This window comes from Natrix helvetica, assembly GCF_964273705.1.
Source record: "Natrix helvetica genome assembly, chromosome: 1".
Taxonomy (NCBI): Eukaryota; Metazoa; Chordata; class Lepidosauria; order Squamata; family Natricidae; genus Natrix; species Natrix helvetica.
The window spans coordinates 104800724-104814959 of NC_138548.1; the positions used below are offsets into that span (position 1 = coordinate 104800724).

The window sequence follows — 14236 nt, forward strand, 5'->3', positions numbered from 1 at the left end:
CTCTCCCAAAAAATATTGCAACACAGCAGCAGCCATAAGTGACCATGATCATCACCTTCTGCACCTCAAAAATAATATGACCTCCCCGAAAATATGGCCAAGTGTTTATTTCAGGGGTCAAAAGAAAATAAGACCCTGTCTTATTTTGGGGGAAACACAGTATATAGTCAGTAGCAACAGTTAAGTACAGTAAATCTTCATTTACTGAAGGAAGAATAATACAGAGTTTATGAATAGTTTTTGTGAAGTAAATCAGTGGCCGTATAACTTATTTAGAAAGCAAATTATCTATATTGGGTCTATTGGGGGAAAATAATTCAAATGACTAATCTCTTTTTGTTTTCTTCCCTTCAATCATATCTGATTCTTGGAGACTATCTGGAGAGGTCCATGCAGTTTTCCTGGCAAGGTTTTGCAGAAGTGGTTTGCCTCTTTCCTAGAGCTGAGAGAAAGTGAATTGCCCAAGGTTGCCACCTGTCTTTGGGCCTAAGGTGGGCCTGGGTGTCCCAGTTCGTAGCCTGATGCCTTAACCACCATACCACAGTGCCTTTCATATATTTATGAGGATTAGCCAAACTAGCATAAAAATGAGTTTTGTAGTATGGATCTCTCACCCAAAGCATTTGGCCTACATTTTTTTGACTTTCTCATCCCCTGTTTTTTTCTTATCTTGCCTGATGACCAGTTCTGTGAAAACTTACACATTGTTAATTATATCTACCTAAACTCTAATAAGAAATTATAGAGGTACTAGCATTGAAGAAGAGAGATCTGTCCAACTGTTGGTTTTTTCCACTCTGTCAGTCACTCTAGTATGGCTGTAGTGTATTTCAGAACTGCATTTGGGAATAATTCACTTCATGTCTCTAAAGTGAAGAATTTATCACTGTTTTTCTTAGTATGTTTTGATTGTAGAAACAAAATGATTACCATTGTATTTGCTCCATCAAGTTCTCCTCGCTCCTAGGCAAGAAGACACTGTTTACTTACATAGTGCTGAAACATACCACTTTTGTTATTTAAAAAATAACAATAAAATTTAAAACTACTAGATAGAAAACGATTTCATTCCCATAACCTTTGGGATTTTTTTCCCCTCCTCTCCTGCTTTATTCGTCAAAATTCTATTCTATTCTATTTTATTATTTTATTTTATTTTAGCCTGCAAACTGATTATATATTGTAAAAGATCAGTGTTTTCATGGGTGAATAGTAATTACCAAGTAATGGCTTAAAACATTTCCTGGAGGAACATAAAGCTGTTTTTTAAAAGTCAAGAGTACATTAAAAGGATTACTGTGTAGATTTGATTTTTAGATAACACTAAAATGGATCGCAAATGGACTTATGAAAAGGGATGTTATCTCTTGAATGGAAAGTGCATGGTCTGACAGCTCAGCATGTAAATGGTCTGCCGTTATTCCTGCAAAGAACTTGGAGGGGGGCATTATTATTGTTGAGGAAAAGATTTCTGTAAAAAAAAATCTTCCCACTCTTAATAGACTATCCTTTAGTTTTATTATTATTTGGAAAGAGACAAAAAGGCTAGAGGTTTGGAGGGTAACTGTATATTTTGAATCACTGGAAGTCTACATTTCGTGACCTCTAGAAAGTCAATAGCAATTGTTAGTTTCGGGAATAGAATTATTAGCACAGTCTTAAAAATGTCATTTGCCTTCTCTGATGCAGAGAAAATATAAATGAAATTCCCAGGGACAAATTTTAACATGCTCGTTGACAAAGGTTGAAGAGCTGGCTAAAAGATTTCCTGATCCTTGTAAGTCTCCCTTCCATCCTGCAAATACAAAGTAGTGAAATGATGATAATGTGCAAAATCATGTAACAGTGCAAAGCTGTTCAAAATATCATGAGTTTTTTGTATCTACACCTATCCTGTCACTGACAACATTGGAAGCCATGTACCAATTTTTAAAATATTGGTTTGAAGAAAATACTTATTTATTAAATGTATATGCTGCCCATCTCACAGCTGGAGGCAACTCTGAACAGCAATAAAACATATAAATAAAAAATCAATTATTAGTATATAAAAAAATTAAAATTACAGAGGATTAAGAATTATGGGTTTGGAGCAGAGCAGATTCATGCCTTCAGGGTTATTGCCCCCAACCACTTCCAGCCTAGAGTCAGGTTTTAAGGCTTTTCTTGAAGGTCAGAAGAGAGGAGGCAAAATCTCAAGATGTTCCAAGGGCAGAGAGGCCAAGGCAGAAATCCCTTGGCTGATGGGATACTCTGTAGGCTTCTTCTGCCATAACGAGTGAATTGGGTTGATCCCACTGAGTGAAGACAGTTCCCCAGAGGTGCCCATTTTTGGTATTGATAGAAGGAGAAGTTGAAGGAATGTAGATTCCATTGTCTTACATAGAACTAAGGGAAGAATGCTTGCCTCACTTGTGTACCTTAATTATTCTGGGCTCCAAAAGTCTTACAAAATGGCTCTAGGCCTGTAAAAGCTTTACAGCGGAAAGTTGTCATATGCTGCAACAGTCCTGCGAGCGACTGTCTCAATCAAAAGAGAACATCAAATGGCCATTTGGCAGTGGATATTGAAATTCCTTTAAGGGGCGAACGGATACTCTGTGTTTGTGTCTGTATATGGCATAGGATGGAAAGAGAGAGAAAAAGACCATCTTGCAATGACAGATCTCTTTTCACTTCAGAACACTGTTACATGTATTAAAAATGAAAAGAAAACCGGTACCTGGAAAGTAAGCAGAAAAAAGTGGAGGGAAGCCCCTTTAGGGTCATCTGAAGATTATCCAAAACAATTTGAAAGATCTAGCATCAAAAGTACACACATTATAAAGGAAAAAGACAATGAAAAATATTTGTAGTCTCTTATAAAATAATAACAATGAGTTTGGAAGTTATAACTCTCAACAAAGAGCCTCAACTGATGCTCACACTCCTATAAAGATTATTGACATTAGTTGTCTAAAGCCAAAGCAATTATCAGTTGTGAAAAGCTTCTTGTCTTTTTAAGCAATGCCTATTTTTCCAGCTAGCTTACTGAAACAATTTCATCTAAAGAACTACGATATGTATTTTTTTATAAATATTTTTTTTATATTTGAATAATCACAAACAGACAAAACACACACACAAAAAATCCACAAAACCATCTTCCATTACAAATTGTAGAAAGTGTGTCGATTGGTTACAAAAACTTCCGTGCATCCCTTCCACAGTCATCACCTACAATTCATATCAAATCATATATTTTAAATCATATATATATATATTACTGTCATCATACCTCAACCTTCATTTGACTATAATTGTTTTTACGTCCTTTTATATAAAATATTCCAGATTTAAAGCAAAACCACATAATGGCACTTCATTAGCTCTTCCCAATATTCAAATTATTATTATTAATTATAATTATTATTATTATCCAGTAACATTACATCTTTATAACATGTTCTAAATAAAAAATTTTAATATATTATATTTAATATTTAATAACAGAGTTTCTAAATCTCCTTTTGTAGTCACCATTTGCAATATATATCAAATCTCCTCTTATCAAACCAATACATATATATGCATTATTATCATTATCAATCATTTAACTGTACCCATTATCACTTCATTTTATACATAATGCTCTAAATTTAACTAAATTTGACTTTGAAGGAGGAGCTGATGTCGCAATCACATTAAAATCTTTTCCTTATTTTTATAATGCTGGATTGGATGGAGTTTTTTTTTTTACTCCATTTAAGAATTTGTTTTCTTTAAGCCTGGAATGTAAAGAAGATATAAAAGGAATACAAAGAGGGCTGTAATAACAGAGAGAAAGGAAGTAACACTGCCATTTGGAGGCAGGAGGCTTGGAAGGCTTGGAAATATTGTCTTTTCTTTTTTTCTCTTTGATCATTTGACTTTGGTTTTCAAGGTTCCTCAGCTTGTTTACAGAGAGTGATAGTGAGAAGAGCATGGGTTGTTTATACAGGTACTCTTCAGGAGCTTCATTGGCAGCTGGAATGGAGTGAAAACAAAGCCTTGTCTTGAAAGATTATAAATGAACTTGCTTTAAATTTAATAAAAAGTTTTGAATGCCAGAGTGGCAGTGTTTACAAGTTGGAAGAATGGCACAACATGAAAAAGAAACCTTAACATTGCAAAAGTGTATGTTTGAAATTCAAAAATTATTAGAAGTAACAGAGAAAATTGAGAAGAGATTGGAGAACATAGATCGTAGAACAGTAAAATTTGATGGAAAAATTGAGGATGTTCATCAAATGAAGAAAGTGGAGGTCAGAGTTCTAAAAACTGAATACAAGAAAATTGTTTAACTGACAGTGAACTGAGCATGGTTGGAAATGGAAAGAGTGGAATATGGAAAGGGGAGATAGATGGACTGGAGCTCTACCCCAGATTTCAAAATATAGAAGAAGAAAATAGAGAAGAATTGATGGAACTAAGGAGATAAGTTTTGTCAGAAGCACTAATGATAACCAAAGATAAGCTGATCGAAGAAGCAGATGGAGGGTTTCGAGCTTATACAAGATATGCAATAAGCAATAAGTGGTGAAGAGAAGTCCATACAAAACTTACTAAGGAAATAACCAGAATACTAATGCCACAAATGGCAAGAGACATAAGACTGCACTATTACTGGAAAGACACAGGTTGATGTAATGAAAGCTTATAATAAGAACTACGGTATGTATTAACTTTATGGCTGAAGAAAGGATATAATTGAGAAGGGTGCCATAACTGACAAAAATTAGTTCTGTACATTATGTAATAGATTTATTATTCAAATAGTGAGATGGTCTAAGGATAAAATCACATAATATAAATGTACCCAATATCAGATTTAGCAAAATAATTGGGTTCCCACTTCATGCTAGACCCAGTCTATTTTATCATGGTTTATTGAGTAAACTAGTTGGGTTTAGGTTGGCCTAAACCAAATAAAATCATATTACAAACACGCCTAGCTATAATATGGTCTTACCTGTCTTTATGCATTACAAGTGTAGATTATTTTATTTAGGTTGATTAGATTTTATTTAGATTTTAGGTAATTGGTTGTTATTTATTTGGCCTACTTAGTTGTCTAAGTAATTCAAATAACAAATTGCATGACCTTGCTTGGTGAAAGGGAAAATGACCCCATCATAGCAATTACTAGGACACTGAAGTTAGTAGTAATTCTTTCATATGAGGGGGTCTCATGCTGAATGTGGGCCAGTCCAATCTGTCCCTACTAGTCCCAAACTGGAGTTTTTCATCGCTTAATGACTGGAGATAATAGGCAGCAATAGGGACTGACCTTGAGTTAAGCCTTTAGCGTGCTTATAGTGAGCTAAACCTTGAAGGTAAAACTGATCTCCTGAGTGAATGTTCACAATAACATTGATGCCGTACACAATTATGCATCTTCCTTGATTAGTGTCAAGCCACATGCCTGCTCAAGTCCAATGTGATTCACAAGATCTGTACTAAAGCCTGATTGACAGATAGCCTAAAAATCACAAACTTTGATTATTTACTGTTCGGCAAGTTTCTGTACAAGAAAAAGTGTTCATTAAAAAATTCCCCAAACACAGGAAGATTGCAAAAATGTTGCTTAAGGATAGACAAAAATAGCATTTTCTGTAATTGCCTGCCTTCTGTTCGGGCAGCGGGGTTGGCCTGACATTTTGTAACATTGGAGACAACTTTGAAATGTGATTTGTTTACCGTGTTGACCAAAGTTAATGAGATTACTTGGCCACTCATTTAATTTTGCCAGTCTCCTGGATGCCAGTCTTTTACTGGAATGAGGTAGTACAGCCATAAAGGCTAGAATTAAAACTTTCTAAAGCGTGGGCTTTTCCGTGCCATGCTGTCTCTATCCTGTCTCCAGCCTCAGACCCACAATCACTTACTGTAAGTTTTTGCAATTGTTGTTGGGTCTGAGGTAATTCTGGGATTCAAGCAATGCATTTTGCAGATAGATATAACCTGGGAAGGAGGTGACTTAAGACATTAGGGTTAAATACTCTTTAAACTGTAAGGCTTTTTGTTCGCTTTTTTCTTAAATTATTATTGTACACAACCAGACTGCTTTGTGAATCAATAATAACCACAGTTTTAGCTTTATCTAGCTTTGTTTGTAAATCTAGCCAATTGTGGCTTATTCAACCAATGGCAAAAAAAACCAGGTCACAATTTAGCAAAGTAAGTGTATATAGGCTCAAAGCTAACATGTTGAAAACCATTTCTGTGGCTGCCTCTAATAAGCATAAAAAAAGCAAGTGTTCTTTTGAATTGCATTAAGTGTTTAGTATATTGGAGATTAGTTTTGAATGGAACTGGGGGTGGGAATGCCGTCTCTGAAAGCCAGTTGTTTATTTCTGTTCTCTCAGATATTATGCAGCTTTAAACTCTGGTGGAGATCATTGAAAAATATGAATCCTACCCTACCCTACCCTACCCTCCATTCCATTTTATTCTTCTCTTCTATTCTCTCTTTTAAGAATGTCCCTTTTTCCATGACTCCCAAGTTTTATTGTAAAATGTGGACTTAAAATACATGCATGGGTTGATTGTCCTTCATAGTGCTTAAAGTTGAGAGCCCAGGTTTCATAGATTTAAAATCCAAAAACTCAAACACCAAAACTGGATGTGTACTTGACCAGGAAGACTTCCACTGCCCTAGAATTTCAAGTACCTAATTATTGTTAATTTCGACAACCCAACTTTTCCAGTTTCCACAGTATTGCTAGCTGGATGCTATGAGACCTTTAGCGTATTTTTGCTATTAAAGAGGATAGTTCTAGAGGATATTTTGTAGTTACTTAGAAGACGCAAGCTTTGGGGAAACACACAACAGCACTCTAGAAAGTCTAAGAAATCATGATCCCTTCTCTCTCAGTGGATAATAATTTGCTCCCTGCTTTTAGGGAGGAGGAAGAAATATCCTGAAAATGATCTGAATAATAATTTTTAAAAATGCTGTTCAGACTCCAATGACTATTTTGTGTGGAAGTGTTTCAAAGGACGTTTCAGCCAAAAATCATCTGTCCCAAAGCATAATAAGCCAATTATGTGTGCTTCATAAGAGGACGGAGGACTGACCTTTGTGTATAATTAGTTCTTTTATTTAAAGCAAGGATTTTGAATAGACTGACTAATTAGCTGTCATAACTGGCAAACTGAAGATTTTGGACAGATTCCTTATGAGATGTGGGAGGATCTTCCTCTTTCCCTCATGGCTGTCCTTTCTTCATTAGGTTTGCTGTGCATCCTAAGCACAACAACAAGGAATGCTATTTACTGAACTTTACAGACTCCCTTCTTACATGATATAAAAAGCAAATGGAATAAACTGTTGCTTTAATGGGAAGAACTCTTCTTTCCCCTCCTTGCTTTAAACTATATAAATGGCCGATGTCCTGGGAAACAAAGGGAGTGCAGCTATTTTAGCTGTGTGCTCATCTCCGTTGTTGCTTCTACAAAAGCAGAGGAAAAAGCAGAGAAACCTGGCTGTGCATTTTATTACTTAGCATTCCCGTGTTACACTTTGGACCAATTAACCTTTGGACTTTTCATTAAAGAAATTAGGCATCAAATTTCCATGTTTTCAAATACAGTCTGTAACCAAACACAGTTTAATGGCTGGTTGATGAACTACAAAAATCTTTCCCATTTTTGAAAGCCTTGGGCTTCTTTAAAGGAAAAGGGTTTGTAAAAATTATCCATCGTTGATAACCATCAATACGTTTGCAAGGCTTCAAGATATTCAATTGTATTTGATTAGCCCTAGTGATTCTTCACCAATAACTGAAAGAAACCTGTTGTGGAGGGACCAGAATTTAAAGGCTTCCAGTTGGTCGTCTTTCGATGCTAGTCTTATTCAGTACAATAGCAACCTGTTTAGAAACTCAACGGGAACCAAAAATAGAGAAATCTCCTCTACTTTTTTTTCCTTTGAAAAATTCACTAGGTTGCCAGCAATGGCGGGAGATGAAGGGCAGAAGCATGGAATGGCCATTATTGCCCAATTAGCATGGCCCTTTTTTTCTCAGTGGATATTCCTCAATTGTCAGTGTCTCCAGTTGGTTGAGTGGCAGGTTTTGGGAGAAAGCAAGGCAGATCCCACTAAACTGACAATCCCTATGTCTCTAGTTTACATAGGTAACAATGAAGCCCCGGTATTGCTGAAAACGAAAGAAGTTTAGGACCTTTGTATTTCCATGCAGAATACTTTCCTCCTGCTTCTTGCTCAGGGCACTTTAAATGTTAAAAGCATCTTAACGTAAAAGCCATTTCATGTAGGAATGAGTCTGGTACATCCCACGTATACTTAGATGTAGTAATGACTGCCTTTTGTTGCGTATGGCTGGCAGTTTGCACTCGCATTTCCAACACCAAAGTGCTTTCCCTGTTAAAATTTTATGGCACTAAAAACAACCCTGAAAAGAGTTAAGTACTGATTTTACCAACTCTGTATTTTTTGAGTTGTTTTTTTTTTTTAGTCATCTCACCAAAATGCTAGGACTATGGAGTTACAATGCCATTATTTCCAGCACAAATCCATGGTGATCGATTTAATTCTGGCAGGGCTGAAATTTGCTCCACACCTCCCTTCCCATATCAACTTGTCGGCTAATTGCAGCCTCAACTTTTCTGTGCTTCTATTTGTTCCATATCCAGATTGGTTAGGGTGCCAGGGAGGAAAGCCTTCCAGACCAAAATGTAATTTCAAAAAACTGAACCTGACTGCCACAGGTTGACCCTGCTCGTTATTATCTGAGTGGGAATAGCGGCTTTGAACATCGTATGATGTCTGAAGCAGGAGCGTTTTTTCATTAGAAAACCCCCTGCTGAAAACTGAGCAAAAGTGAGTGCTTGTGTGTGTTTTTAATCTTGCAAAGATAACTGCGAAAAGATCCTTTTCTACGAATAACTAGAAGAAACAGAAAAACGTTCCTCTTTTACCTGTCTCATAAGCCTCTCTGAAGTCTATTGTACCTCTAAAATAAATGGTAAAGAATCCAAATTGTTTTTGTCTGCCCAGTATAGCTGAGACAGGAAACTTGGCTACGGCCCATTCTCAAATTCTTAAAGCTATGCTTTAGATTGTTCAAATTCATAATTGCTTTGTATCCAAGAAAACGGTCTTCTTTATAGATTAATGCCTTTATTACTTTTGAGTGGGAAAAGAAGAACACGAGAAGTAATGCCTTAACTTTGTAGCAGTCGCACTTCATCTAAAAGTCACAATTAAACTAAGATGGGAAAATCTCTTACTATTTTTTCTCAAATTTATGGTATTGAAAATTGTCCATTGTCTACTACAGGCCTTTATAGCCTTCGTCCCCAAAGCCTCCATCATCTTTCACCAATGTGGTTCTAGTTATGAATGGTCCATCTAATACAAGGGTGGGGAACCTCCTCCTCCTCCCCATTCTCCCCTCCAGCACACATCTGCCTTCACATTACATCAGGGATGGGGAACGATGGCCCTTTTATGACTTGTGGACTTGAACTCCCAGAATTCCTGAGCCAATGACTTTTAGATGAAGCCTATCTGACTCAGGAATTTTGGGAGTTGAAGTTCACAAGTCATAAAAGGTCATTGTTCCCCACTCCTGATCTAATGTGAAGGCAGATGTAAGTTGGAGGAGGAGGAGGAGGAGGAGGAGGAGGAGGAGGAGGAGGAGGAGGAGGAGGAGGAGGAGGAGGAGGAGGAGGAGGAGGAGAGGGGAAAGGGATCAAAGCGTTTGGATCCATCTACTTAACCTGCATTGCATGGCAAGCACAGAAGTAAATAATGAAGTAGATGACTTACATACTTGCATCTAATGCCAAATCTCATATAGAGAAGCCCAATGTTTGTATCATGAAATTGCAATGCATGGTACAAATTTTTCATCATCACCATTTGTACTAAACTCCTATGCCTGTGTGGTTTCCAGCTATCTGGGCTTCATGTTCCAGAATTCCCCAGGTAGCGTTGCTTTTGGCAAGGAGTCTGATACTTCAATCCACAGTTTGGGGGAAATTGCTTTGGTTCTCATGTCAGTTTCTGATATAACCTGCCATTGTACCTATGATCTGGAGGTGATGACACTTCTGCATTCCATTATTTGCAGGAGGCAGATTGCTGACATTGATAGCCAGGCTTCCTAAAGAGAAAGCTGGCACAAAATTGGAATTCCCTTCTTCAAGTAATTTGCCAAGAATTTTCCATGGTAACTTCTAATTTTTGCAGATGATCCTCTTCAGATTTAATTATGATGCTGTGTTGATTTTGATTGTTTGGGTTCTTCTAGTATCAATTAAGTAGATTTTAATACAAAGCATATAAAAATATGAACCTATGGTGCCCAAGACAACTATGTCTCAGAAAGGGTGAAAATGGAATTGGATGATACCTTTCTTACTTCTGAGTCCTGGTGAGGCCCTTCTGATTCCTCTTCCTATCAGTTACTACCTCTTACTATCTATCTTTTTCTTTAGTGTAACCATGCCAGGAAAAAAAGGCATTTTATTTTTGGAGGAGAGAACCTTCCCCCCCCTCTTTTCAAGGATCATTTGGGATCATTTTGCCTTAAGAACTCCATCAGCCTCTCAAGACAGAATTTGTAACTTCTATTAGGATATATGTAAGTGGATGCTGAACTGCCATTATAGTAACTATTTTCTCTTTTCCTTTCCAGACCTTGCTAATTATAGGAAGCATTTCTACCACAGGAACTACTTTTGTAGGAGGGAGAGTCCTTTTACCTTAAATTTGTAGCCATTTTAAAATTAGATTTCATTTGAGACTGGAACGAAGTACAAAAATGCTGATTTCACAGGAATGACAAAAATAAAATCCTATAAAGGTATTCTCAGATAGAATGGGGGAATCATTTCTACAGGAGAGTAATTCTGTGGTAGAAAAATTAAACACTTCATCACGCAGGTTCTAACTTTATTTTTCCTTCCCCAGGTAGAAAATGAATCAAAATATGCATTCATCTGAAGAGGCTCTATTTTGAGAAAAGCAATGAATGGCAAATCAACTCAGAAAATCTGATCTAAACTGCAAACTATATGAATCTCTGATCTTAGCTAAAATCTCAAGAAGTGATACAGCTTTCTTAGCCTGGTGCTACATTTGCCAGGGCAATGTTGAAATGGTTAGACTGGACTGAGTTGAAGAGGGTTCCAATCTCCAGCCAATTTTCTTTTCATCTAACTACCTTAATGAAAGTTGATATATAGAAAGACCCATGTACTGTGGGTGGGTGGGTGGGTGGGGGCTGTGTGGACTTCCAAAATATTTCAGAAGATGTCCTTTAAATATATGAGTAGAGGATCCCTCCCCTACTTATTTGCAGCTCAGGTGGTTTTACATTTCTGTGCAGTTGCAAAGTCTTGAAAAATTTGAAATATTTTGAAATATTTGAAAGAACTAAATTTGCATGGAAGCCTAAAAAAGCTCAGAGCCCTTTAAGGAATAACAGGGTGGCTCTGTTCCTACCCTAGTACAAATCCTGAAGCATTTCTTCTGAATTATCAAAGCATGCACCATCCCACTACACATTGCATGGCATTGCCTGGAAGAAGGATGGGATAGAAGTGTAGCTCAAAAAGGAAACTCATGCAGCAGAGACATGCTAAATATTTTCTTGCTCTTCCTTTCGAGCTTTGGATGTCATTGGAGGAAACAATGATTTCTTACTGTAGCAGTTCTAGATGATAACAACTGAATATAACTATGGAGCAGCAATGAAAGGCTAGCCCTTCCATTTTGGATAATCTCACCCTGATAGAGAAATAAAGGTAGTGAATACTCAGGTCTAGCCCAGCTGTGCATAATTGCTGGACTGAATTTGAATGGCTCTGATCTAAGTCTTTCCCTTGACTTTGGATCTATCTCCAATAGGAGATGGTAGTTATCCCTTTATATGGGCATTGCTGGTGCCAACAGACAAACTTTGAACTCTCTCACTCCCCTCTTTTAACCAACAATTGATGTTTTTTTAATCTAATTCTATCAGCACTTTCTACTTCACAGTTGTTATCAAGTGAACGTTTTAGAGTTGGAAGACACCCAACAGGATGTGTAATTGAAGACCATCCTCTATAGAAAATAGGCTCTTGTTCTATTAGGCCAAGTAAAATAATTCAATATCACAGTAAATGCTGCAATGCAAATGGACTCCGGAGTCCTTTCCAAGTAATTTTAATTGAAGATAACTTCTATTGATTTCAGTGGGATTTTTAAACTAATTTATTTGGGATAACACCTAAATATACAAGGACAAAGACATCCATAAGCAGACCAAGACAACAGGATGAAAGAATAGAATAATGAATTCAATTGTGGGAAAGCTGGTTTTAGCTCCCCATATTGTGTAGTTGATGGTCTTGGAGCAAATCAAATGTAATTCAGTCTGATCAGTTTCACAGAATCAAACACCAGACTAGAGATAATCTTAGATGGGAAGAAATATGCAGTAGAAGTGAAATGAATCACTCTGGAGATTTGGCTTCTGTGATCTATGCTTTCTTATCTCATTTGCATTATATTTATTATGTACTATATGTGGATTTGTCTTCTAAAAGCATTCAGAAATCACAGCTAATTCCCAAAATATTATATATTATAATATCTATCCTAAACTATGTCCACCAGCTTACAGTTTGTTTCAGAGCCAAAATCAAGTTTCTGGTGGTTCTTGTTTATAAAATTCCTACTTTACTTGCTTGGAAATCCAAGTGTATAAAGTAATAATATATATAATAATATTTCTGTGTACTCGAACCTGCTGGAATTTATAAGCAACATAAGCAGCATGTTACTCACTTAGATGTCCTACTGGATGGGTTCCATCTCAAAGCATCTTTTCATGAGAGCAAGAATAAAAAGGGAAGTGCAGCAGTGAAATGCAGTGTCAATAGAGAATATGAAGTTAGTTAAAGAGTTTTTCCCCTTTTAGTGAGCACAGTTGGGTCCAGCAACTCTGTTATTAGATGAAGTGATGACTAAGAGAAATTGTGATCATGCTTATAATGGTATGAGTCCACAAGGTAGGTCCTTTTTCTAGAGCAGTACCTCAGTAATGCAACTTGTTCCTTATGAAATCTAGTTTTCCTCCAACTTTTGATCTTCTTCCAATCAGACTGTGGGTACTATGCAATTTCAGGATATTTTAAAAGAAAAAATATCTTTAAATTTCTCTGATAATCTTGGAGATAAGAACAGATTTTATTTTAAGTCGACTGAGAATTGTTTTATTATTGATGCTGCTGTAGTTTAAGCAATTTATACTGATCATCCATTATTAGATGGAGAGTTAATTGTAATCAACACAACCAATTTTCAAGAGGGAAACATGTGTTGTATTGTGTTGTGCCATGTCGTGCCATGTTATGTTATGTTATCCCAGTATCTGAACATATATGGAGTGGCACTCTTGATTGTGTCCATTTTTTTTGAGGACAGGATTTCATCTTTAGCTGCTAGTGTGAGTTTGGGTTTAGTTCACTTTTTTCTTCCTTCAAGAGATTCCCAAAGTAGCTGTCATTAACACTAAAAGTAGTTCTTGTGTCTCTGGCAGATTCCGCGAGGAGTGTTGTTTAAGCCTCCAGGTTTTTATAATGTTGTTTAACCTGTCTCTATAGTACAAAGACTATTTTGATAAGGGATAGATCAATACCTCCCTGTTTGTCTTGAAGTGTCTTAAGTGCTGTTGTTGTTCCCTTGCAATTCTGACAAAGCAATTATTACTGTAAGAGTGGTGGGTTTTATGTGTTGAACATTTGCTACCCTCAGGTCACAGTTGCTTTTAAGGAAAGCTGAAAATGTCACTTGCTATAGCAACATTAAGTAAAGTCACTGTGGTTAAAGATCTGTTAATAATTTTGGGAGGGGGGTGCACGTGTGCATCTACTTTAGTCTGAAAGTAATGTGTTTTCACTTGCAAAAGAGTTTTCCATTGAATTTTTGCTTTCTCACTGAAGATGACTCATTTGTCACTGTTAAAACTCATTTGTTATTGTCAGCCAATTTCTCTAATCAAGCAAGACAGTTTTGAACTTTATTTACATATGGCAGGAGATTAGCTATCCCATCCAATTTTGAATTATTTGGGAATCTGAGTTGCATTCTCTTCATGAAAATCATTATTAAAAGTAATATGGGGTAAAAGGATCCAGCAAGATCCTTATGACACCCAATGTGATACCTGTCCCCAATCTGAAGAAGTACTTTTAATGA

At 36.6% G+C, this 14236-nt stretch overlaps 1 protein-coding gene across 4 annotated transcripts in view; it reads left to right on the forward strand.

Annotated features, from left to right (window-relative positions):
- The window catches only part of LMO1 (LIM domain only 1), a 138028-nt gene that overhangs the window by 61889 nt on the left and 61903 nt on the right, over positions 1–14236 (forward strand). The window contains exon 1 of one of the 4 annotated variants that reach the window (XM_081946575.1): positions 10609–10631. The exons of the other annotated variants lie outside the window; for them this stretch is intronic. The gene's annotated coding sequence lies outside the window, so the exon portion shown is untranslated. Of the gene's footprint in view, positions 1–10608; positions 10632–14236 lie in introns of those variants that run through there. 4 annotated transcript variants of the gene reach the window in all.